Consider the following 24,296-nt stretch of genomic DNA (forward strand, 5'->3'; position numbering starts at 1 on the left):
CGAGTGGAGAGGTCCAACAGACATTTTCGTACATGAATCTGAAGCTCAGGTAAAGCATCACTGTTGGAATAGTGGTTTGGGGGTCTTGTGCAAATAGAGAGTGTAGCAATCCTAACAATGGAAGGGATTGCTTGACTAGGGCCTCTAGATATGCAGAAGAAGGCGGCTAAGTATACAACTCAGCAGACATCTGGGACATTTAGATAGGAATAGCTTAGCGTAAAAATGCAGCAAGATCAGAGTGGTCTTCAGGAGCCTAAAGCTGATAGCTGTCCACAGCAGTTATCAAACAATAGTGTATATAACAGTTGGGCATCCTGTAAAAATGAAGATTCCCAGGCCCTAAGAGGGAAAGCTGATTTGAGTATATACAGTATGAAGTCCAAAAAATTGCACTTCCCAGCAAGATCAAGATGATCAGAGGCAGGGGGTTCACGTTTGGAGAAACACAGATGCTGTTACTGTGTGGATGGGAGAAGACTGGGCCCAGGCAACTTGATTATCCAAATGTTATGCTTAAGGAACTAGGTGTGAGCCACTTCTAGATTTGCTTGGCAGGTAACCAGCAACAAAAAGAAATCCTTGTCACTGATCTTCAGTTATTTCATGAGCCAAAAATATCACCCAAACCTATGTCAAAACTTCACACACCCAGAGCAGAGTTTGCAGACACAAATAAAAGTCAGGCTGGGGAAAATGAAGGAAATCCAATGCACTATATTTGTATTCTGTCACAGAGGCACTGTCTAATGTTGCTGTAACTATGATGTATAGGTCTATCAAAGCATGTGTTACCATGGTCTGAATTTCCCAACTGGAGAAAAAATGATTAATGTAGAGATTTGCATTCAATGTGGGCTTGGACATCAATATTTCAACTTAGGTAAACAGGAACTTTACCTAATTTATTGGCTCTCATTATGGATGGCTTGTAGAAGCCAAATTCCCCGTCTGCCTCCAAAATGACCTTTCATGCTCTACAAATCAATCTAGAAGAAGTGAAGCAAGTTGGTTAATATTTTAGGTAGGAAAAAAAATGCCGTCACATGTCAGAGACTTAATTGTTGTAATTTTGACCCATTTTGAAATTAGTTAACATTTGCTTCAGGCCTCTGACTTCATGCATTATTTATTTTCATCTTGGCCTTGCTTAAGTCTCCTCATGAGCAATATGCCCATAACATGCAAGAAGCTTTTTCTAAATACTGCACTTGAATAATAGCATTTTGAGGTAAAAAAATAAAATAAAAAAATGTAAAGACCAAAATGTGTCCTCTCTACATGCATGAATGGGTATACACACACACACACAACATTATGTAAGGCCAAGCTACCTTTGGCATATATTTTAGCTCTCATTGGCAAAGTTTCTAGATGTCACAGCCAGCATTACAGCGCAATTTCCCTGTAAGAGTTTCACGTTGCAAAGTATGTCAGAAGTTAATCAAAGGGTAACAATGCAAAAACCTATGCATATGTTTCCTGGAGACCGGGGCCAGCCCATGCTGTCACTCACTGTCAACACTGTGGCATGCAGGGGCATATCGCTCCTTTTCCTCTCCTGTGAGAAGATGTTCCTTCCCACAAAGGTCAATGCTTTTATGGCATTAAATCTATTAGCCTATTGTTATAGGCTGATGGATCCCACAGAGAAGGCATCTCATCGCTGTCTGTCTCAGATGCATGGTTTCCACAGCTTCTTGTGGTAAAGGGTCAATCCCTGCATCTTGCCTCTTACTGTCATCAGTGTTGGCCTATCTCCTATCATAACCTGCATGTTCCATGCTCCTGTGAGTAATCACGTATACTTGGCCTTGAAAATGACTATCCTGCGACTTGTTCTGTGTAATCAGGAATCATTAAACCAGCTACACTCTCCAGCCAGCCCCGGAGCTCCCAGGGCTTGAATAAGGAAAGGTAATCCACCAGAACATTCCACACACCAACACTATGGGAGGAGGGCTGTTTAGAAGCCCTCGCAGAAAAAATAGTCAGAAAATCCAGTGTATTTCTGAAATGTTTACCACCTTCAAAATCACCTCTTATTCTTTTAGGCTTGGCACTTATTTAAAGTTAAACAAAAACCAGTGGAAAGATGAGGCTCGACAGCTGTTTCCCAGATGTACAGAAATAACCATCGCAGCTGTCTGAAATGAGGGCATTTGCATTTGCATCGGTTTGGATTAAATCTTTCATTGATTTGGGTCATCGTGTATGTACAAATCTCATAGAACAAAAGATGTGCATGTCCAAAGCAGCAGTTTTAAATCTTTAAGCAAGAATATAGAAATTCTGCGGATTACTTTGCCTGGTAAAATGCAGTCTTACTGAAGATGATTTTCATTGCACAGACTTTAACTGAGGACCTACTTACCTCACTGTACATTTTCTTTGTATGCTAAAACCCCATTCAGTTTTCCAGTTTAATTGTTACCTTCCCTTGGGAGCTCTCTCCAGTTCCCAGAGTTAGAATTAATTGATGTCTTCCTTCTGGAATTTAGAACCAAACTTGTCTAGACTTGAACATGACACTCTCACTTCCTAGCAGTACTCATTGAAGTAAATGCTTAATAAGGGCTTATGGTATCGGAATGCCAACAGGAAGGAAGGAAGAAAGGAAGGAGGGAAGGAGGGAGGGAGGGAGGGAGGGAAATGCAATTCTATTAACTCAAACATATAGTTTTGGGGAAAATATTTATATAATTCATAATTCAGAAGCACTTTAACATTGTTGCTGCTGAAAGTATCATTTTAATATTCTCCCCTATTCTTTAGTGTGAAGCTTATCAACATCCCTTGATAATTTTCAGATGAAAACTGAAGCCTTATAAATCCAAATCCTAAACTCTCTTTCACATCCTGTTTTTTTTTATGGAAAACAAAGCCTTCATTTTTTTAACTTGTTTTCTTTAAAATTCAGACTCCCAGATCCCCACAGTATTTTGGTTTTTCTCTTATTTGTAGGATTCCTCCCCAGCAACAGTATGCCCTTTCTCTTAAACACTGTTCCACTCCCCCATCCCTGCCCAGGGCTTTCATGTTTCCTTTCTTTCCTGGTCTTATGCTCATAAGGCCGATGCTCATTTATATCAACAAACCCAGATTACCTTCTAAATGCAAAAAATATGTATATCTCTTATGGCTAAAAGCCCTAGTTGTCTTACAAGTACTTCAAATGTCCAAGACTGAATGTATTGCCTTTTCTGCCAGGACTGCTCTTTCTACATATCCCAGAACAGACCGACCATCATCCACCCAAACTCTGAAACCACAAGGCTCTGTGTCTTCCTCAGTTTCTCCCTTGCCCCCACCCTTCATATCAAGTCATTCCCCTCACCTGTCAATCTTGACTCCAAAACTGACTTTGAACCCTACCTCTCCTCCCGCACCCTCACCATCTTCTACACGTGAATTCATTTGCACCAGTTTTGCATGCTTTAGGCCCATTTTCTTCAGTGTCACAGGCACCCTCTACCTTAAGATAAATAAATGCGTGTGTGCGTTCCTGCCTCCCTCTTATCTGCAGGCAATGTCCTTTCTCATTAACCATGGTGTTCGCTTATTCATAGGACTCCTCAGCCGAACCTGACCTCCGTCTTCACCCTCCACCACCCCAAGCCCCTCACTGCGCCCCACCTTTAAAAGCACATTTTCTGAATCTATCGCCTTCTTGAAATGTCTGAGCTCAGCATGGCCAGTCACACTCCTGAGTTCCTTTCTGCCAGCCGCACCTTTCCCTCCGCCTGCTGACCTGCTCATCCTTGGAGTGAGTCCTGTGAGGGTGGCCGTGGCTCTGAGAAGGCCCTATTCCCGCGCCCCCGACCTTTGGCTTCTGTGAAGAACAGTGTGCTTGCTTCTTAAGCTCCTTTCCCTCGCCACCAACTTGCTAGGCTCCTCAGAACAGTCTCAGGAACTAACAAGTTGCCTCCAGTGTCATTGCTATTGAATGAATAAAACCTTTATTTGGTCTAACTTGAATCTTGATATTTTAATCTTTTTTTCTGCTTCTATTCCGGTATAAAACCTATATTTAGTTCCTTTAATTATCTTTTTAAGCACAGTTTTTATTCTTAATGAGGTCACTATGCATACATGAGGGGGTGTCAAATCTTTTACATTTATGTTAAATTCTCATGTTTGACTTTCTTTCCCTAGTGGAAAAATTAATCAAATTTTATTAATTCAGCCTTTTTTTTTCATTCAATGAACTTTTATCAGAAAAACAATTTGTGCTGGACACTGTGCAGAAAAATTGGTGTGCATAACTGATTGTAATACCATTAAATATAAAGACCGGCTGAGTCATTGCAGGGTGTTTTGCTAGTAAACAAGTCAATTAATGACCAAAATAGATTTCAGTCATTATTTTTCTCTCTCAAAGACCAATAAAGAGGAATGAAAGACATGGTCCCTAAATGTCTTAAAATTCTCTTCTATCCTGTTCTTTAGCACCATTTTCTTATCCCTAGAATCTCTTACTTACCAACCCAGAAACTAACCCACTAATTCACGCTCTCTCTTCCTCCCCTCCTCTCTCTCCTATGTATCCTTTCCTGACTGTCCGGCTTGCGGCCCCCTAGATCTGCGGACCCCTAGATCTGCGCTAGCCTCCTGCTGCGTCTTCTCCACCTAAACAGTGTATTTCTTCTTTCTTCTGTTTATCTTCTGAGAATGAGCGCTCTCGGCCCCATTTTTCCTATTCCTATCTCCTTCCTTCTAACTGTATGGTTCTCTGTTCTCTATCAACTATCCCAGTTCTTCATCACAGAAGTCCAGAAACTGGTCAGAAAATGAAAGGACTATGTCCAAATGAAAGGGTGTGGTAAGGAGAAGTTATGGAGCTAAGTGAGCAAAACCACATGCTTTTTGTTTGTTTGTTTTATTTTAAGGAGAAGATGAAGTGTTTTGAACACACCTGTTAATTTTTGTCTCATCAGTGATTAAGATGTGGTCACCATCCCTTACACCCTACAGTATGATAGGGAACAGGAACATACTAAACCATCAACTCTCATATTATATGAAAAATGCTATGATAGAATTACGTGCAGGGCAATCTGAGGACACTTACAAAGGCCCCTGTTTTAACCCTAGTTTTGGAAGAAACAGGGAAAACAGTATCAGAAAATGATTACTGGTTGTGATGGATAATTTTAAAATGATCTATTTGTTTGGTCCTTACATGCAAATACGAGTTTGAAGCTAGAAGGGAAATTAGAAGATGGATTTAATAAGTACAGGACTCATCATAAAAACATATTGATCAGTGATTAGCATTTTTAGTTTGGATTCTGATGGTGAGGTTATTGGGAAGATGCCAACCTAGATGCATTATCGCTTGAACAGTATCCTTTGTAAATCTAAGAAACTTTTTTCTCTTTCTAGTGGAAGTCCCTGTGCCAGTTTGCCTTCTCACATGATTTTAAAGAAGATTGATTCCTAATACTACCATTTGATATGTCTTATAACTAGTAAAGCATAAGACCTCTTCTTTTGAAATTTTACACAAAGCATGAAAAAACGCTAATACTGAAGGCAAAAATGTAATGTTAGGGCTCTGTATATTTGAGTAAAAATGGCTACACTGATAATTTAAACAAAAATGAACAGACCTTTCAACTTGACCTTTGTGAATGTGAATTTGTAACTTAATATCTGACATTGTAGGGATATTAACATTAAAGTCATGATCTTAACTCATAAGAGTTAAAATAATTTGAAGGTGTTGAGTTCTAGCATTTTAGAGGAATCAGGGTTTCTACTGAAATTAGGTGTGCTCTTAATCCTTTCATAAAGCATAAAGAGAAGGCATATCCATCATGATCAACTATGCATTTCTTAGAAAATATAATAAACATAGACAAAGAGAAGGTTTCTCCATTACATTTTAAAGATTATATATATATATATATATATATATATATATATATATATATATATACACACACACACACACACACATATGACTCCTAGTGCATCAGAATGTTTTCAGGATTCTTTCATGCTGAGGAAATGCTCCTGCTCAAGTCCATGATTACAGATTTAGGATCAGGCTCATCACTTTCATACCAGCGTGAATTCAAATTGCTTATTAACAGGTGGGCGATACCTTTGGAGAAGTCAAATCATGTAAGAACATACATATGTTGCACTTGCTATGTCAGAGGCATTTTGTAATTAGCCTGAATTCATTTGCCAGACCCCTCCCTGAGTTAGCGAGGTAGGACACTGCTGAGACTCTTTGCACTCAGAAAATTGAAGTTAGAGAGATGAAATGGCTCTCAAATGACTCTTGTTTCATCTTGCCAGGCCTTTACTGAAGGCTAAACTCAGTGTAGGTATAAATTCTATAGGTAGTATTTGAGTCATTTGGTAGAAACATTCTTTTCTCTTACTGCATTTATGTATTTTTCTGGAATTATGGAGTGTGATTGTTATTTTTACTGAAAGGATTGCACTTGTCCTGATTCTTTATGTTACAATTTTATGCCCTACTCATTCTACTCCTATATTTCTCCTTTCCTAGAGAAATCACATTTTCACTGGACTGACTGGACCAAAAAGGCACGGCTGAATGAGGTAAGCCGTTTGGAGCATTGCCATTAACACCCACATAGTGTAAACCCCAATCCTGTGAGGAACCTAAAGTTAATTGATCTGGCTTTACAATGTGGTCAGGTCACACCCCGGTGCCCTCCTCGGTCAGTCCTCACAAGGACTGAGTTCTATAAAGCAAACAGTGCAGATGGGTAGAGCAATTACTAGTTTGGTCTGTTGGCCTCAAATTGGTCAGCTAATTTGGCAGTGGCTGCAGAAAATATATAAACAATTTCTTTAGACCAGCTGGGTATTGTCAAGTTAAGGAGATATTGTGCTAAAACATAGCTGCACTGGGATTATCACCCAGAATTTGTCCACTTGTCTGAGAAGAAGGAAACTTGGGAGGCTACAGTGTCTCAGGACACTTCCTACCCATTTGGGGGGACAGAAGGCAGAGCATCCTCTCAGTCTGCTGAGCAGAAGGTGTCCAGAAACAACACATGCTTCGCAATAGAGCCTGAATCAAGGGAAGTAAGAATGGATCTAGCAGCACCAGAATAAAGTGGAGGTCCTTGAGTGCTGGCTTCTCTGGTAGAATCTAGATCCTGGAAAGAGCTTTAAGTTACTGATTTCTTGGCCTTATTGCCTCTGGTATTAAAATTGATTTTCTAGCGTAAACCAAATGACTTTTCTTGGAATCAACTGGAGAATACATAGGTAAACTCTTAAAAATATTTATGTCCATCCATCTGCTAATTCAGTTTAGGAAAACCTCTTTTAAGAAAACCATCAAACACAAGTACTAACATTTATATCAATTACTTTTATTGTTACACTATTTATAATAATGAAACACTAGTTAAAAAAAACACAATGGAGTATTATGTAGTTGTTAATATTATGATTTTGAAACATTTTTTTATCCCAGTAGAAAATGAGACAAGTGAAAAGCAGTATTCAAAATTATCTATACTGGGGCATGACCTCAATTTAAATATAGCAATTAGATCAGAAGAAAATGTGGCAATTGGTCGATTTTAGGATGCAGATGTATTCCCACTGTAACATCTCTGATATCAGCATGTGTCCTACAATTAATGGTACCTTCTAGGTAGGATTGGAAACATTTTTTTAGTGATACATAAAATAACTTTGCATCTCTGTATCAATGGCACCTTAGATTTGGGAAAAAATCAGCATGCTAACATAATAATGCGAAATTTCACTGAATGTATAACTGCACTTCTATGCACAATGAATATTTATTGTACATTTAAAAAGGAGACAATTTTGTCTCAATCACTGATGTAGAACATTCTCCATATCCTGACCCAGCAACATTTTTGTTTATCCCGGATTATTTACTCAACACCCCAAGCAAGTTTCTAGGGTCTATCTGGGGTGAAAGATTCATGTTGAACAAAATTAATTTTTTTATCAAATTTGTGTTTGGAAATCTGCAATACTTAGGTCTGTCTATAGATTTCTCTGCGTTCGAAATCAAGAGTCCCTCGCTCATCACAATTTACTCCGAGAGCCCTTTGTGTGTTTGTACCTTCCCGTTAGTTTCTTCTCAAATCCAAGTCCCTTTCTCCTGGCCCATTCAGTCTGCTTTCTCTACTACCTCATACTACTTTCAACTGACACACATAAGATATGCTAACCAGTGCTCGACATGAGCTGGGGGCTAAATGAGAAGGGTATGGCTTGGAATTCACAAAGTCTTAGTTTTAAAACATGCTTCTGCTCCTCAATGACTATGTGACCTTGGGAAAGTCACTAACCTCCCTGTAACCCAGTTTCCCCTTCTGTGAAATGGAGACAATAATACAAGTCTCATAGGGATAGTGCATGCATTTCATGAACTAATGTGTGTAAAGCAAGGAACACCTGATCATATGTCTAATAAAAGTTTATTTTTCTCACTCTTTTTTTATTGATGTGTGGTTTTTCCAAATAGACACTACCTTCTACACAGTCCTCCAAGAGGATCCTCATCAAGTCACACTTCACTTCACACTTCAACTCACACTTCAAGGCCAGAAGACACCCCTCCCCCCGATGTTCTTTGCTATGGAGGAAACCTTCCCAAGTACCCTTCTTCCACTTTCATGTAACAACTTCTTCAGAGGCTTGCAACTTCTGGCTTACACCCCACAATCCCCTTTTTTCAATTCTATTATTCTATAGAACCAAATTAACTCTCTGGAATTCTTGGCTGATTTCAGCTCTGTTGAATCACTATCTTCTCTTACAGATTCGTATAGGACTGAGTCAGGCGTACAGGGTAGAAAGGTGGACAGAAAACTGTGTGAACTTAGGGATAAGATCTTCTAGTAAGAAGCAGAGTCCCTGCATAAGTAAGATAACAAAAAAAAAATGGGTTTTCTTCTTTTTATTTTTTTAATTAATTTTATTGTAGTAGCATTGGTTAGTAACATCATATAACTTTCAGGTGTACAACTTTATAATACAAAATCCGTCTGCTCCATTGTGGACTAACCACCCAAGTCTAGTCTCCTTCCTTCACCATATACTTGACCCCCTTTACCCTCTCCATCCACCCCTAACCCCTTCCCCTCCGGCAACCACCATGCTGTGGTCTGTATGTATGAGTCTGTTTTATTTGTTCATTTGTCGCTTTTTGTTTTATATCCCACATATGAGTAAAATCATATGATTCGTGCCCTTTTCTCTCTGATGTATTTCACTTATCATAATACTGTCAAAGTCCATCCATGTTGTCACAAGTGGTAATATTTCAACTTTTTTTTTTATGGCTGAGCAGTTTGACCCAGGATTGGATGCAGAAGCTGTGGTACATGCACATAGTGGAATACTACTCAGCCATAAAAAGCAGGCTCTAAGTGGGCAGTGGAGGTCTGGGAGCTCCTCATGATTACAACTGCCACTTTTCTATATCGCTTTTCAAGATCATTGGTAATGACGCCAGTTGTTATCTCTCTGAGACCTTACCCACTGACCCTAACTCCCTAGCCTTTCAGGTCTCCAGCTTTTGTAAGATCTCAGCCTTCTAATCGCCAGTCTTCTTTTCTGCCGGTGTTCACCTTATCTCATGTTCCTTCTTTTCTATGTTGGCTTTAATGGTTTACATTGTAACTCTGCTTTTCCTCTTCCAAACCAATGTGATTCAATTCTATATTTCCTTATAATTTGCTCAAATGGTATTCCTTATATTCAGCCTCTAAAATTTTTCAATTTGACCTTCAGATCTCCTTACTATGAAATTAGGCCTTATTTTATCCATTCATCCTCTAAACTATGCCTTCAATCTCCTATTGAACTTGGGTGAAAACTTGCTAGCTTGGGAATCAGGACAGCACAGCTCTTCCTCCCTCCAGAAGGAAGTGGACAACTCAAATTATGTTGATTATTTGAAAAATTAAATCCCAATATTCCAAGTTACATCTATCCAGGAAGGCTACATGGTCTTACACAGGAAATTCTGTGGTGCTGTCCCACAGGTTATTCCATTTTCAAATCAAGCTCTTCCCTGTCAAAAGGGTTTATAACTCTGCCGTTACTGAAAAATGCTGATGCCATAGGGTGAACCAAACCACATAAAAAGTATCACAAAGGATTTTACAATAATGAAGGGTTAACAGTCTGGAAAAAAAAAAACAGAAAAAAAATACAAATTTAAAAATAAGGTCCTTTAGTGAAAAGCAGACATCCTAGGATAGATAAGAGGGGCAAGAAAAAGTGAGGTACAAAGGAATGGAATGTCATTTCTCCACAGAATAGATTTACTCCCACACCACAGATGGTTCAGGATTATCACTAAATTCTTTAATGAGAAGGGATTGGAATTTAGTAACAAAGCCCATTGGATAATTTTCAAAGTAACCTCATGTCTTACCGATAGCCTGTTCTAGAGAGCCAACATTCTTTAAGTGAAGACAAGCCAAAAAAAAAAAAGATATATGCCATGAAAATGATAACACTCTCCACTGGTTATTCATACTTGTCAGGCAGTGCATTGAGCACATGGATTCTTGCATTTAATTTTACAACCACCTCTGTAGCAGACACTGTTATTTCCATTTATTTATTTATTTTAGTCAAGAGAAAACCTGAGGCTCAGAGAGGTAAATTAGTTTGCCCAAAGCCCCTAAGCTAGTAGCAAATAACTTTTGGATTTGAATGCAGTGCTATTTAACAGGACATACTGAGCTCTTAACCAGAGGCCCTGTGGCCTTCCATGAGGAATGGGTGTGAAGAGGGGAAATGGGGTTTACTTGGAATGGCTAGGCAGGGCGAGGAGGAGCTAAAAAGCCTGTGGAAGTGGTAAGGGAAAAGGGGCTTAGCAAGTTTCAGGAAGCAGCCAATCCCTGCCACCCCATTCTTGCCTCCTCACTGTCTCTGCCCACCCCTACCTCTGCTCAGCTATCTTCCTACCCTCAGTATTTGTCCCAAGGAGGCCATACCAGTCTCCTCCCTGCCCCCGGCCCCTCTCTCACTGAGTAACAGGCTTGTATTTCTGTTATGTAGTAGATGTATCTCCCCCTGAAGCCTCCCAAACACTCCTCCCCTTAAAGAAAAGCAGCTATGCCTAGTTTGTTACTTGAAATGTATGAAATGTGATTGTGTTTACTTTTTGGGATTGAAACCAATCACATAAAAAAAAAAAAAAAAAACAACCAAAAAAAGCATTTTTAGGCAAGAAAGATGTCAGCTCCACCTTGCATTCAAATGCCCCAACTTCTCAGACTCACACTGAACAGCCGTGAGCAAGTCACTCTTAGGTTTCTTTTCTCTGCTTGCGCTGTAGCCCAGCAGTGAGAGCGGGGGCTCCAAATACACTTCATCACATAGATATTAAAGTTCTTACTCTCTTTGCTTCTGTTCATTCTTTCTTTCCTTTTGACCTAACACAACTTCTTAAATTTTAAATTAGGATTTTGAGGGTTTTTGTCATTGTTGTTTTTCTCCCCAAGGGGAACATGTACAACTTCAATAACAATTGTGAGTGGAGTTGTATAGCACACCACAAGGATATTTTCACTTGGCATGTGGCACCTGATACACTGAGAAGGATGCTACATTCACCATGATTTCTTAAAGAGGTATATGTTTTCAAATACAGTGAAAAAAGTTAGTTGTTTTAACTTAGAAGATAGAACAACATTTTTAATCCTTTCAACAGCCTGAAGAATATAGAATCAGCTGTTTTTTAAAATCCAACACTGGCTGTGCCTCCTGAGATTTTTCTAGTAGATCAGCGGGTAAATAATTACATTTTGCCCTTGAAATAAATGGAAAAAAAATAAGGTATTTGGTAGGTGAGCCAAGTACAGAAACCTGGGTACAGATCTCACCAGGGCAGGAAGCCCCAGATGCCTAGCAAGGAGCAAAACTGGGAAAACAAGAACTTGTCCCCAAGGTAACCGTTCCTCCCCTAGCATATTGCTGGTTTAGACCCCCCTGAGCATTCCTCCCTAAAGATAACATCTAGGCCTCAGTTGTATTTCAGCTCCAGACCCAGATAAGCAGTGAAACCAGACAAGTGCCATCATGGCTGCCTTAGGACCAGATACAATGACCACCAGCCCTGGCGCTGACCAATCAGTGGAGACCAGGACCCTGAAAGAGCACACTTGGAAAGCTGATGAATATTCTATTGAGATACTCTCCTGAGACCTCCCCTTAGATTCCTGTCAAGAAAGAGATAAATATGCTCAGGACAAAGGACCCAGTGTGTGCTCCCCTCCAGGGGAGATCGCCAGGGCCATCTCCATCCCTCCAAGGGGACCCCATGAGACTTGCACCCAGGGGAGCAATGGGCAGTGGCAGCTCATCCCAGGCTTATCCCCTGAACCTGTCTCCAAGGCCCCCTTCTCTCTCTGACTCCTCAGGGAGCCCAAGCAGCCCAGCCTGGGCTCTCCTGTTGCCTCTTCTGTGCTCTTCCTTGTTTCACTGTCCCAAGGATATTTTTTGCTGCCATCATGGACCCAATACCCTTTTGCTCAGTGCTGTGTAGCCCTTCCCTTTGGGTACCCCTGTCCCCATTTAATAAATTTAATTTTCCTTTATTCACCCATCTGATATGGCTATTTAACCTGCCCGGGCACCACCGACCATTAGCCTTTCCAGTATAACAGTGCAGGGAACATAAAGATCATATAGTTTTCTAGAATATTGTTATTTTGGAATTCAGTTAGCTAGTCATTGGAGTGTTTGTCTAGTTTATTGTTTTACATTGTCTGATACTTAATCTAAACTCCTTTAGGAAGTCTTCCTTGGCTGTTTGGCCTCCTTCACCTAGGTGGCCTTCTTCTGACCTCTCCTGTCCTGCTGTGCACACCTATATGGAAGGATTTGATACATTGAATTGTAATTAAGCATTTATCTCCCCGACTAGATACTGAACTCCTTGAGAGCAGGGAGCCACATTTTTTCCTCTCCTTATCTACCAGCACAGTGTGAAACAGAGTAGATACTCAGTCCATGGTTTTGGAAATGAACTGAACTTGGCTGTGATGAATGACCAATGGTGGGGACACTTGTCCAGGATGGTTTTCTTCCCTTCAGGGACATAAAGAAGTTTAGAGGCAAATTCCAGCATACCAATAAAGTGACAGACATGAAAACAATACCCCGAGTATTTCTTCCCTTTCTTGCAAAGCTAAGAAACAATGCCCAAATCTCAGTAGAACAAGTTAGTTCAAAATGTGCTTATGTTTGAACAATTCAGAAATAATAGTAAAAATCAAATTCTTTTCTCATTATTTTATTCCTGAACCAGAATGAAGACAATAATACAAATGAGGAATTGACAAGGCACTTCATTTCCAGAGGGGGGAGACAAAACAATCCAATAACGATAAACACAAAACCCTTAGGCGGTCTTAGCATGATGATCTCACACATTCTAATTTTATTCTCTGCTTCATCCTAAGCTTTAAAAAATATTGTTGTGAAATCCAAATTCCTTGCCAAACAACTGATCCATGATCCACAAGCATGATCAACCATCAGAAGAAGACCTTACAGCAACAGTGGTGCCTCTCTCTATTAGAATAGACTTCTACACTCTGTGAACATATTTTCACATATAATATCTGAGCTCATCTTCACCAAAATCCTGTATGATAGAAAGACCACACGCTGCTATCTTATCCCCATCTTACAGATAGCAGAATAAATACTGAGTACTTCTCCCAGGATCATAAAGGTCTAAATATTTAGATAAATATTAGCTAGAGCACTCAATAGCCATGATGAGAGAGTCCACCATGAGGGACTCGACTATCATCAGGGTAAACTCTGCCATCTCAGTCATTCAGTCCAATGCTAGGGCTTAATTCAGAGAACCAAGATGTGTATTTGACTTATACCATTTAAGACATGCAGCTGGAATTCCAACAACTCAACAAACCTTTATTGAACTCCTTCTATTAGGTGTGTGTGGGGGTCACATAGTAGATGTGTAAAGCATAGAAATAAATATTGTCTACAAAATCTTAAAATATAATTTTAAGCACAAGAAGAAAAGTTTTTATTTGAACTTCTCATAAAACTCTATGCCTGTGTTGGTATTATTATGTCCATTTTTTACAATATGCCCAAGATAACAAAGCAAAAATGTTCCAGAGCATTACCCCTCCTCTCCTCATTAGAACTTGAAGCCAGGGCCACCCAACTCCTGGTCCATTTCATGACATCATCCTGTCTCCCTGTAGATGCAGCAGAGAATGTTTCTTATTAATAAGACTCTAGAGAGTCTGTGTAGGTCTTTGAGGCAAAATATGCTGGAAAATACGATTTTGAAGTGCTAGTGATTATTAGCTCATCATGGAAAGCAAGCCTGGAGAAATGTTGCAAACCAGTGTCTTCTGACACAAAGAAGTCTGCAGACATGTGGTTGTGGTTCCAATACTCACTCTGCAAACAGCCAGGCTTACCTGATTTGTTGCTTTCTTGCTTTTGTTTCTTTGAAATTGATGTCAGCTTCATTCATGGTAGGAAATTGGTTGTTCCATGGTATAAAAATCACACGTTTGTCTCACCTGTTCAACTGAATGTAAAATGACAGGACATGCCTTGTGGGGATTTTATATAAATCATGTCTATCTGAAGATAGATTAATTTGGTCTAAAGTTATTATAATGACATGGTTCCTGCCTGCCAACTAATGGAAAGAATATGGGCTTCAGGACCCAGCTGTACTTGCTGTTCAGCTAAGTGACCTTGAAGAAGTCATTCCTTTGCTCTGAACCTTGGTTTGTTTTTACATTGATACAAAGATCAACTGAGATCTAAAGGCCTGTAAATAGGAAGTTGTATTATTATCATCATCACCCTTTTTGTTAAGGAAACGGTGTTAGAAAAAAATCTTTTGACAAAAGGGAAACAATGTTTTTACTTAATATATGTATGAACATTTAGATCAATTTATCCATAAAAAGAAAAGAGAAACAGTACTCAGCAAAATGCAAAAATCTGCAAAAGATTTCTGCAGGATCATAGGCCTCCCTTCCGCTCCCCTTCCTTTTCTTATTACCTAGGGGTTACCCCTCCTCTCCCCATTCCTTTCTGCTCTGACCCCTCCACCCCAGCAGAACCGCGAAGGACAGGCTGTTTAGTCTTTTGGACTCATTGCTGTTTCGTAGGGTTATGGTGTGGAATAGGGGATGGCTGCAGAGCCAGGCTAGAATTTAACAGGCAGTGGGCAAAGCCTCTCAGGACAGACTCGGAGATGAGATAGAAGAATGTGAGCTAAAGGCACTGTGACAGAGGCACGCAAAGGCCGGGGACGGCAGTGCACAGAAGAAAGATCACAGGACCATGCGTGTGGCTGCCCTGCTTGCACAATGATAGAGAATGAAACTTTTCAACCTTCAAAATCTTCATTTAAACAGGGGGCCTATCTCTGCTTATCTCAGAGGGTAGATGTAGAGATTATAGGAAATAGTGTAAATAAAAATTGTACTGCAAACTAAGCAGTTCTATACAAATGTTATTATTAATGTTCCTATTTACTTTACCTTCACCCTCGCTTTCCCAAATGTGGCTTGTTGAAGCATGGACTGTCATAATTATTTGCCTGTAACAAAGGCTCACTATTTTTCAGTTCTGGTTCACAGTGCTTCACAAGAATTAACTTAATCGCTTCTTATCAACCCTTCTTGAAGATCATTAACATGTTATTATAGACTCTTTGTTAAGTATAACTTTTTTAACCCTAAAAATTCAGGTGTAATAATATCAAAATAGTTTTATTATTTATCTATCTATTTGCCTGCTATTTATGCAGATATAGACTGGGAGCCTGCTAGGTATTGTGCTGAGTTCTATAGATAAAGTGAACTTGCCATTGGCAATAGCCAGTTAAGGACATCAGGGAACATTGACTTTGCATAATATTGTTATTATACATGTAAAACTTTATTTCTCTCTGTCTCCCTCTCCCTCCCTCTCTCTCCCTCCCTCTCTCCCTCTCTCTCTCTCCCACACACACACACAGACTTACACACACTCACACTTCATCCCTAAAATTAGGATGACATATCTACCTTATGGAGGTTATAAGGGTTGCTTGAGATGATTGAAGAGAAGTTCTTTTAACAGTTCATGGCCAGGAATGGCTGCAGAATAAGTGGAAGAAATTATGATACAGAAGAGGTGAAAGGAATTCAAATGCATTGAGTATAGTGTTTATACCAGGCCCTTTCTACAACATCGTGTGAATCTTATAACATCATGAAATGATATTATTGACATTCTTCATCAGCTTTATCACCATAATGATCCTCATCCTCAGTATATAATTCCTATATTATATGAGGAACCTGAGAAGCAAGGAGGAGGTTTAACTTATTCAGGGTAACTTGGCTACTGTGTGGCTAGGATATAACTCCCCATCTGTCTGTTTTTATTCTCTTTGTTTCCTCCTTCAAAAAGAACTGTCTGATGATAATATCCCACAGAGTTGTACCTCCTTTCGCTGGACATTTTTGTCATTCTCTTCGTGTGATATTACTATACTATATATTTTGTATTAAATTCATGTAGGTTTGTGGTCAACTTCCTGCACATTAGTCTTATCCTCCCAATTGGATTTAAAGCATTTTGGGGGTCAGGATTTGTCTTATCTCTGTAAATATGTACTATGTGCTCTGAATATCTAGCTGTGTATGATGATGTATCAGTGACATGGACTCACAATACCTATTGAATAAATGGTTCTCCAGGTGAGGATTGTATTATGGCCCTGGTATCAACCACCATTTGTAAACCATAGCTCTTTGGAACACAATCTTTTGCAAACATCAGAATCACCTGAGGACAGATTGCTGGGTCCCACCTCCAGAAGGAGCTCAGGAATTTGCGTTTTTAAAAAGAGACTAGAGGATTTTTGTGCTAGTGATTGGGGGCTTTTGAAGACCACTGTCAATGACCATTGCTGTAAAGAATGCACGTGTAATGTGCTCTTCCTAAATCATAAATTTCATTAATTCATGAGCAGCTGGGAGGACTATTTTTTCACCTTGTTCAAGTACTAAACTGTGACATGTTGCAATAGCTACTAGATCCTACATTTGCTTGTTTACTTTTGAAAACTATTTCCTTATTGAAGCTACTGATGAGAGGCTAGAATTGAAGTCAGAAATGGACTCCTTGCCTTTTTATAGTTTAAATTATATCCCATCTTATGGCTGAAGGCAAAGATTGATCATTTCAGCATGTGAGCCTGTTTGGCTACAGCGAGAGAGCATGTCAGACAAGCCTAGATCCATATCATGGTTCCATTAATTTTGACTTCAGCCCTCTGAGCCACAGTGTCCTCATCAGTGTTTACAAATGGGGAATCATAACATTAGTCTAATTAATATTGTGAGAATTAAAGAAAATGATGTATGTGAGCATGACCAGCACATGGCTAGTGCTCAGGAAATGGTAATAGAAATCCATTCAGTATCTACATCTCTTCAGATTAAAGAACCAAGGACTTTTTAACCCCATTACCTGTTCAACTCCTGCTCATTAGTAGAATAAATTTGAAAGTAATAAGTAATTTAAAAAGACCATTGTTAAGGCTATCTAAATTTTATTGAATCTGTCTATGAAAGCTTCTTAAGTAGCAAAGAAAAAGGGAAGATAACAAGCTCCAAGAAATTTAAGGCATTATTAAATACTTTTTAAGCTAGTGCATTTCTTTCATATACTTCACTCTTTTTGTTTTTGATACTAAGACTTTAGGGGATAAATAGAAAAATGCAAATTTTTTTTCTTTAATTATGTTAAGTTCTAAAAAGAAAGAGGCTTTCTTCATTAGAATGAACCATTTTCATATAATAATAAAAGAGTTGCATATAAAAATAATAAAATGTTAAGATTAGTGAAATAATAGGATTAGAAACAAAGTAATTCTGTTACAGGATAGAAGGAATCATCTTCCCTGGTTGCTCATGGAAGTGGGGTTCTTGGGATACCGCTGGGAGGATGAGACATGGTAGAAAGCTTTATTTCTGTGGATTTACAGCCCTGGGTTTCCAAAGTCCCATTTGCCTTAGTCCAGTCATAGAAGAAGTATATCTGGGGGTTCAGTAGAGCTAAATTCAGTGCCAGTGTCTAGAGTTTCTGAACCATATTGGAGCAGTGTCCAATCCAGCATCAGTCTAGCTTAGCTTGTGTTTCCAACTGTAGCCCATTAGTCCATTGCATGTGGTATCTGCATGGATGTGGGCCACATGGATAAATGCAAGGATGCAGGAACAAAAGAGCTCCACAAGCCAAGAGTCAAGTGCAACAAGAGTAACAGAAGAGTGAATTTTTTTGTTTAGGAGATTATGCATTCCCAAAATTTTTGTGGGCTTGCAATGGCCATGCCCATTATGGCCAACCATCTCTGTCCCCAGGTTTTATTGAAGGCAAGTACCTTCCCTGTGGTACGTCAACTTTCCTGTGTATGTGTCCATCTTCCCTATGTGGTACCCTGGGGAGTGCAAAACTGCAGCTTCCTGGTGAAGCTGCCCAAATGTCATGCCTGTAATGTCTGTCCTTTCCTTTGCTTCTTTCCTATTATTAAAAACTAACTAATTGCAATAATATCAATAGAAATACAATTGCATGTACTAAGTAATAAGACATAAGCAAAGCAAGTATTATTTTATCCATTTTACAAATGAGAAAACAAAGGCACAGAGACACAGAAATCATTAAATAGGGGAGGCAGGATACAGATTCTGGTAAACAAGTCTGTTGTCCTTTTTGTTAAAAAAATTATATAAATAATTACAATATTTTAATTCTGTTCTTTTTTATTCCCCATGTACAGTGCAGAATCAACTCAAAACAAGTACTACTTTTCAAAGAAATTTATTATAAAACAATTTTACAAAGAAATGTAGAGTATGTTTTCTTAAAAAAGTGAGTGTGATTTTTGATGCCAGTCCTATAGGAACCTTAAGTAAAGACATAGGTGAAAGAAGGCAATGTCAATGAGTGCCTTTTGCAGACTAGCCACTACATGCATAGACTTGTTTGTTTGTTTTTTTAATTCTCATACAGGGTCATAACATGTTATAATGATTTTACAGTTGGGCGAACCCAGGTACAAAGAAGGACTATCTTGCCTGCTAGACCCAAGAGTAAGACAAGAGAAAGTCTAACTTGGAAATTTGATTCCTGTGACTTGAAGGATATCACACAGGCCTTCTGCCTCCCAAAGGAAGGACAAATGAACTGTCAGATTAACATCCCCTCCTCCCATTCCCTTTTTCATATTCGGTAAGGAAGCCCAACCACTCCCAGGCGCACTGGGAAATCTGCGATGTATTTATCATAAAGCAGGCCTATCTGGACCCTTTTCTTTCTCATGAGACAAATAGCGTAGTGCTTCAAATACATATCAGCCCAAGGTTATTATGTGTAATAAGGAAAACAGAGAAATAATTGGTTCTAAAAAAAAAAGAAATCATACAGAGGACTGGTAGAGAACAGCCTAACCTATGAATGCATTCTATAGAAACTGGTTAAAGTCCCATGCCTTCCACAGAGGCAAGTGACTCATTCTAGTTGTAAATGGTTAAATCTAGAAAGGGCTTCTTAGAGGAGAAAAACTTACTTTTAGGAGTAATGTATTCACTAATCCCCAAAGGAAGATCAGTCTCAATTTTACATCTTCCAGAAATCTTTGAGCCACTCTGTAAACCAATAACCTGAATGGCATGGAGAGAAACTCCATGGGAATTGATGATAAGTGAGCTGGTCACTGGGAACCCTGTGTAGCCATTATCTGAGCCTGCTAAACTCCAGCTAAGAAAGGGGGCAATCAGAGTTTCTCCAAGCTTTCTCTCTATTCTTTGGGTTTGCTTTGGAATTAGTTTAACATTTTATCCTGCCCCAGAAGTGTGGGATAGTGAGAGAGGCATAGCTTTGGAGTCCAACATATAAAAATTCAAATCTTTCATTACCACTTACCAGACAGAAACCAAAATCCAAACCCATACTATGTGACTTCAAAGCCCATTGCTCTTTCTTTGAATCACAGTATGTCCAAAAACAGACATTTCTTAGAAGCTTATTGTGATATCTGATGTACAACCATTGAAAACAATTCATAGATCATAATTTAAGAACAGGAAAATCAGTATTTATTAAGTGTCTATGTACCCAGCACTCTGTTAGGCACCTTCGCATCTATATTGATATATAATTGTATTACACACACACACACACACAAATACTTATACACACAGTTATATATAACTTTCATAACTGGTGTAATAATTCTGTAAGTCAGGTTCTGAGGAATTAAAATTATTCAGTTAATGAGTTGCTACTGAAATTTGGTTTTAAAGAGGCTTGATTTCAAAGGTAGAGTTTGTTCTACCACAACATGTGGCCTTAGGATCAATCTTCTCAATTAAAAGAGAAAATAACTATTTTAGCATAAAAAATCTGGAGCTGTGAATGCATGAACCATCTCTGGTGATGTCTGTAAGCTCTTTGAAGGTAGGGAGAGTTCTTTGCTGTACACTGCTCTGCACTCCATGTTCTGTGGATGCACCAGAAAGGTCTAACCATAATAATCATTATGAATGTTAGCCTATTGGTTCTGAGCAGCACATGTCTCCAATTATTATATTTTATAGTTAAAAGGCCGTGATTCTTGCTGTTAACAAATGACAAATTGGAATAAAGTAGCCCCCCCCATATCTATGAAGGATACTTTCCAAGACCCCAAGTGGATGCCTGAAAATTCGATAGGACTGAACACTATATATACTATGTTTTATCCATATATATATACACTTTATTCTCTTTGGCATATCTCAATTGCCAGTATCACTGCTCTTGCCCTGTGGGGCCACTGTTAAGGAAAAGAAGTGTTACTTGAATACAAGCGCTGCGATGCTTTGATGATGGATCCAGTAACTCGGCTGGCTTCTGAGTGACTAATGGACAGGTAGCTTACACATCATGGAGATGCTGCACAAAATGACAATCCACATCCCGGGCAGGCTCGACATGGGCAGCCCAAGATTTCATCACAACACTCAGCACAGCTCACAACTTGAAAACTTAAGAATTGTTTATTTTTTGGAATTTTTCATTTATTCTTTTTAGGCCCCGGTTGACCACAGGTAGCTGAAACCATGGAAACTCAAACCGTGGGTAAGGGAGGATTACTGTACAGGCTGAAGTTTTGCTGCTTCTCCTTAATTGCTTTTTCTTTTTTTTCTCAGCAATGCAGCTTTTCTTTTGATTTTTAATCAGGCTTTTAGCAAAAATGTGAATCAATAGTAATAATACTTAGCAATTTTCCACTGCCCTCTTATAAATCCTACCCCCACTCCCTTATAGAAGACACTTACCCTTCCCAACCTGTACATGAGAAAGAAGTAAAGCCCAAGGTGGGTATAAAGGAATGTTTGGGGGATACAAATGAGATAGGGATGCACCTGAGGCTAGAGACCAGTCTTTTGGCTTTCTGATCTAATTAGTTGGTTGCCACTAATTTTGTCAATTATACAATTTTCTTTTATATAAAAGGGGGAAATGTACTATAGCAATCTAGAGAAATAAAACAGGTTTTGGAGGTACAAGAAGTAGCCCTGCACAGGACGCAGAGAGTTAAATGGTGCATGCACGATCTGAGATGAGAGAGATGTAGCAATCTTTCCATTGTTGTCAGTTCTAACCATGACAAAATTACATGGATTTTATACTGCTGCACAACTGACTCAAATTCCTGGCATATGCACACACATTTTACAGTTAAATGTCTTGGGATATTCATATATCTACTTATATTTTATTATTGCTCTAATAATGAACACGTTGTTTAGCTTCTGTGTTGTATCAAATGATAAGTTGGATGAAACAGGAAGATCACTAATTGGTGGAGAAGACAACAAGTTGTGAAATGGAGGGCATAGGATCCCCGCCGAGACTATGATAAACTATGTATATTTTTAATCTTTATTGTTGAAAGTATTACGGATATCCCCTGCTCCCACCCTGCCTCCCAGGCCTTCACCACACTATTGTCTGTGTCCATGGGTTATGCACATATGCATATAAGTTCTTTGGTTAATCTCTTCCCAAAACACCCCCTCCCCTCTTAGATCCATCAGTCTGTTGCATGCATCCGTGTCTCTGGATCTATTTATTTTGAATGCAAATGTCATGCAGATTCAAAAGTTGAATGTCCTTTATTCAAAAGAGCAAATTCACAGTTCAACTAGTCATAGATTCTTTTAAAAAATCTGATGAAACCCAAGGATTCTCTCATAGAAAATAAATACAAATTGTTATTCGAAACATGTCTCTGAGAGAAGAGAAAATATGTGGACAAAAAGGAAGCTAAATAACAAAAAGAAGGATTCTAAAGAAAGGCAACTTAATCCGTGATGTGCATCATTACACCAACAACATTTTTAACTCGTTAAGGGTTTGGTCACAATCTGGTTGAAAGCTATATCCTTATTTGTTTGTTTTATATCATGTTACCTGGGTTTTTTTTTATATACTTGGTTGCCAATAAATATTTTCTTTATTATATTTATCAGCCAGAATTCTAACCCTGGCACTATGAATCCAAAGTACCTGAAACAAATTTAAAGCATTAGTATTAATAGGTATCAGAATGAACAAGTCATGAATTTTCTGAATGAATAAAATAATTAATACAATTTGTTAAGCAATATCTACATGTCAAACACTATTCTGAGTGATTTATATCCATGATCTGGTTTAATCTTTTGAAGCAAATATCAATATCCACATTGCCCTTCTCCCACTCACACAGGAAAATATTACATAAAGTTTCAGAAAAAATTATCTCCATAAAATACTTTTATTATATAACATTTAAAATGGCATAATCAAGTTGAGGATGATCGCTAAAAAGGCCCTTATTTAGTCCAGACTGATTTAATTTCTTTCCATTTGGGCAGGCACCCGAGGGGAAACTAGTGATGGAGGAGGCAAGTTACACTCATAGACTCGAAATGTAAAGACTCACTTATGCTGCCCTAAGTATTTCCCAGAAAAGTTAATAGAAGAAAAAAAAGTGTATTTGGGGGCTCATATTTAGATTCACAATCTGAAAAGAAAAGGGAATAGGGTTTAGAATCAGACAGCTCTAGATTTAAATCCTAGGCTACTCTTTCTAACTGGATGTGTTCAAAGGCTAAGAACCTCAACTTCTTTTCTCTTCTGTAAACAGAGATTAATGGTACCTATATATTACACTTTTGTAAAAATAAATGCAGTCATACACGTTAAAGGGTAAAAGAGAGTGCTAGGGAGAGGGATGAGCTCCTTCCAAAGGGTCATGGTGAGAAATGCAGGCTTATAGAAAGAAAGCACAGAGCCAAGGGAAATGTATGGCAATAATAAAAGTTAGCAAGAACCCTGTCGTGCAGAACCTGATGGGCAACGGTAAGGATTCCTAGAGCATGCTCTAACATGCTTGTTTTTTAAGAGCTCCTTGGTTTAAAGTATGCACACAAAAATCATAGCCTATTATTTTTAATATTTTCCCACTTCAAGTTCCTACCAATTGTCAAGTACTGTATTGACATTTTCTTTTTATATTACCTAGATTAATTTTTGTAACAGTCCTGTGAAAACTTTAACCTAAAATATTTTACATTGTACATATGAAGTACTTAATAGTGAGAACTGGCATTTGAATCCAGGTTTGTTTGACTCTAAGTGCCCTCATTTACCACCACCTGACAAGGAGTCTCTAAATATCAGCTGCCCCTGAAAAGGACTTGAGTGGTAGTGGTGTATGAGGTGGGCAGGGGCACCAGAAGTATAGGGTCTCTGGCTAGTGCACCTTAATATAAGCCCTAGTTAGTCATACTCTCGCATAACCCCTCTCCTTGAGTGCAGGTAGATCCTGGAACTGGCTTCTAGCCGATAGAATATGGCAGGATGATGAGGTATTCATTATCATTATAGCATGATGTTATGTTAAGACTCTGTTGTGGCAGACAGGAGCAATACATTCTCCTGCTGGATTTGAAGAAGTAAGATGTTATGTTGTGAGAAATCTATGTGGGAAAGAACTGTGGGGAGATTCTAGGAACTGAGAATGTTACCTGACTGACAGCCAGCAAATAAATAGAGACCTCAGTCCTATAACCATAAGGAGTCAAATTCTGGAAATAACCACCTGATCTTAGAAGAGGTCCTAAAATTCAGAAAGAAAAACGTCCCAACCAACACTTTGATGGCAGCCTTGTGAGAACCTGAGAAGAGGACATGGCTAAGCT

General features: G+C 38.8%; 1 long non-coding RNA gene across 1 annotated transcript in view; it reads left to right on the forward strand.

Annotated features, from left to right (window-relative positions):
* LOC107534142 (uncharacterized) overlaps positions 1 to 8,524 on the forward strand; it is a 737,970-nt gene extending 729,446 nt beyond the window's left edge. Inside the window, exons 4-5 of the long non-coding RNA XR_015715280.1 lie at positions 6,527 to 6,579; positions 8,501 to 8,524. This is a non-coding gene — a long non-coding RNA (uncharacterized LOC107534142). The remainder of the gene's footprint in view (positions 1 to 6,526; positions 6,580 to 8,500) is intronic.
* Positions 8,525 to 24,296: the final 15,772 nt, after the last annotated feature.

This window comes from Miniopterus natalensis, chromosome 11, assembly GCF_054644295.1.
Source record: "Miniopterus natalensis isolate mMinNat1 chromosome 11, mMinNat1.hap1, whole genome shotgun sequence".
NCBI classification, from domain to species: Eukaryota; Metazoa; Chordata; class Mammalia; order Chiroptera; family Miniopteridae; genus Miniopterus; species Miniopterus natalensis.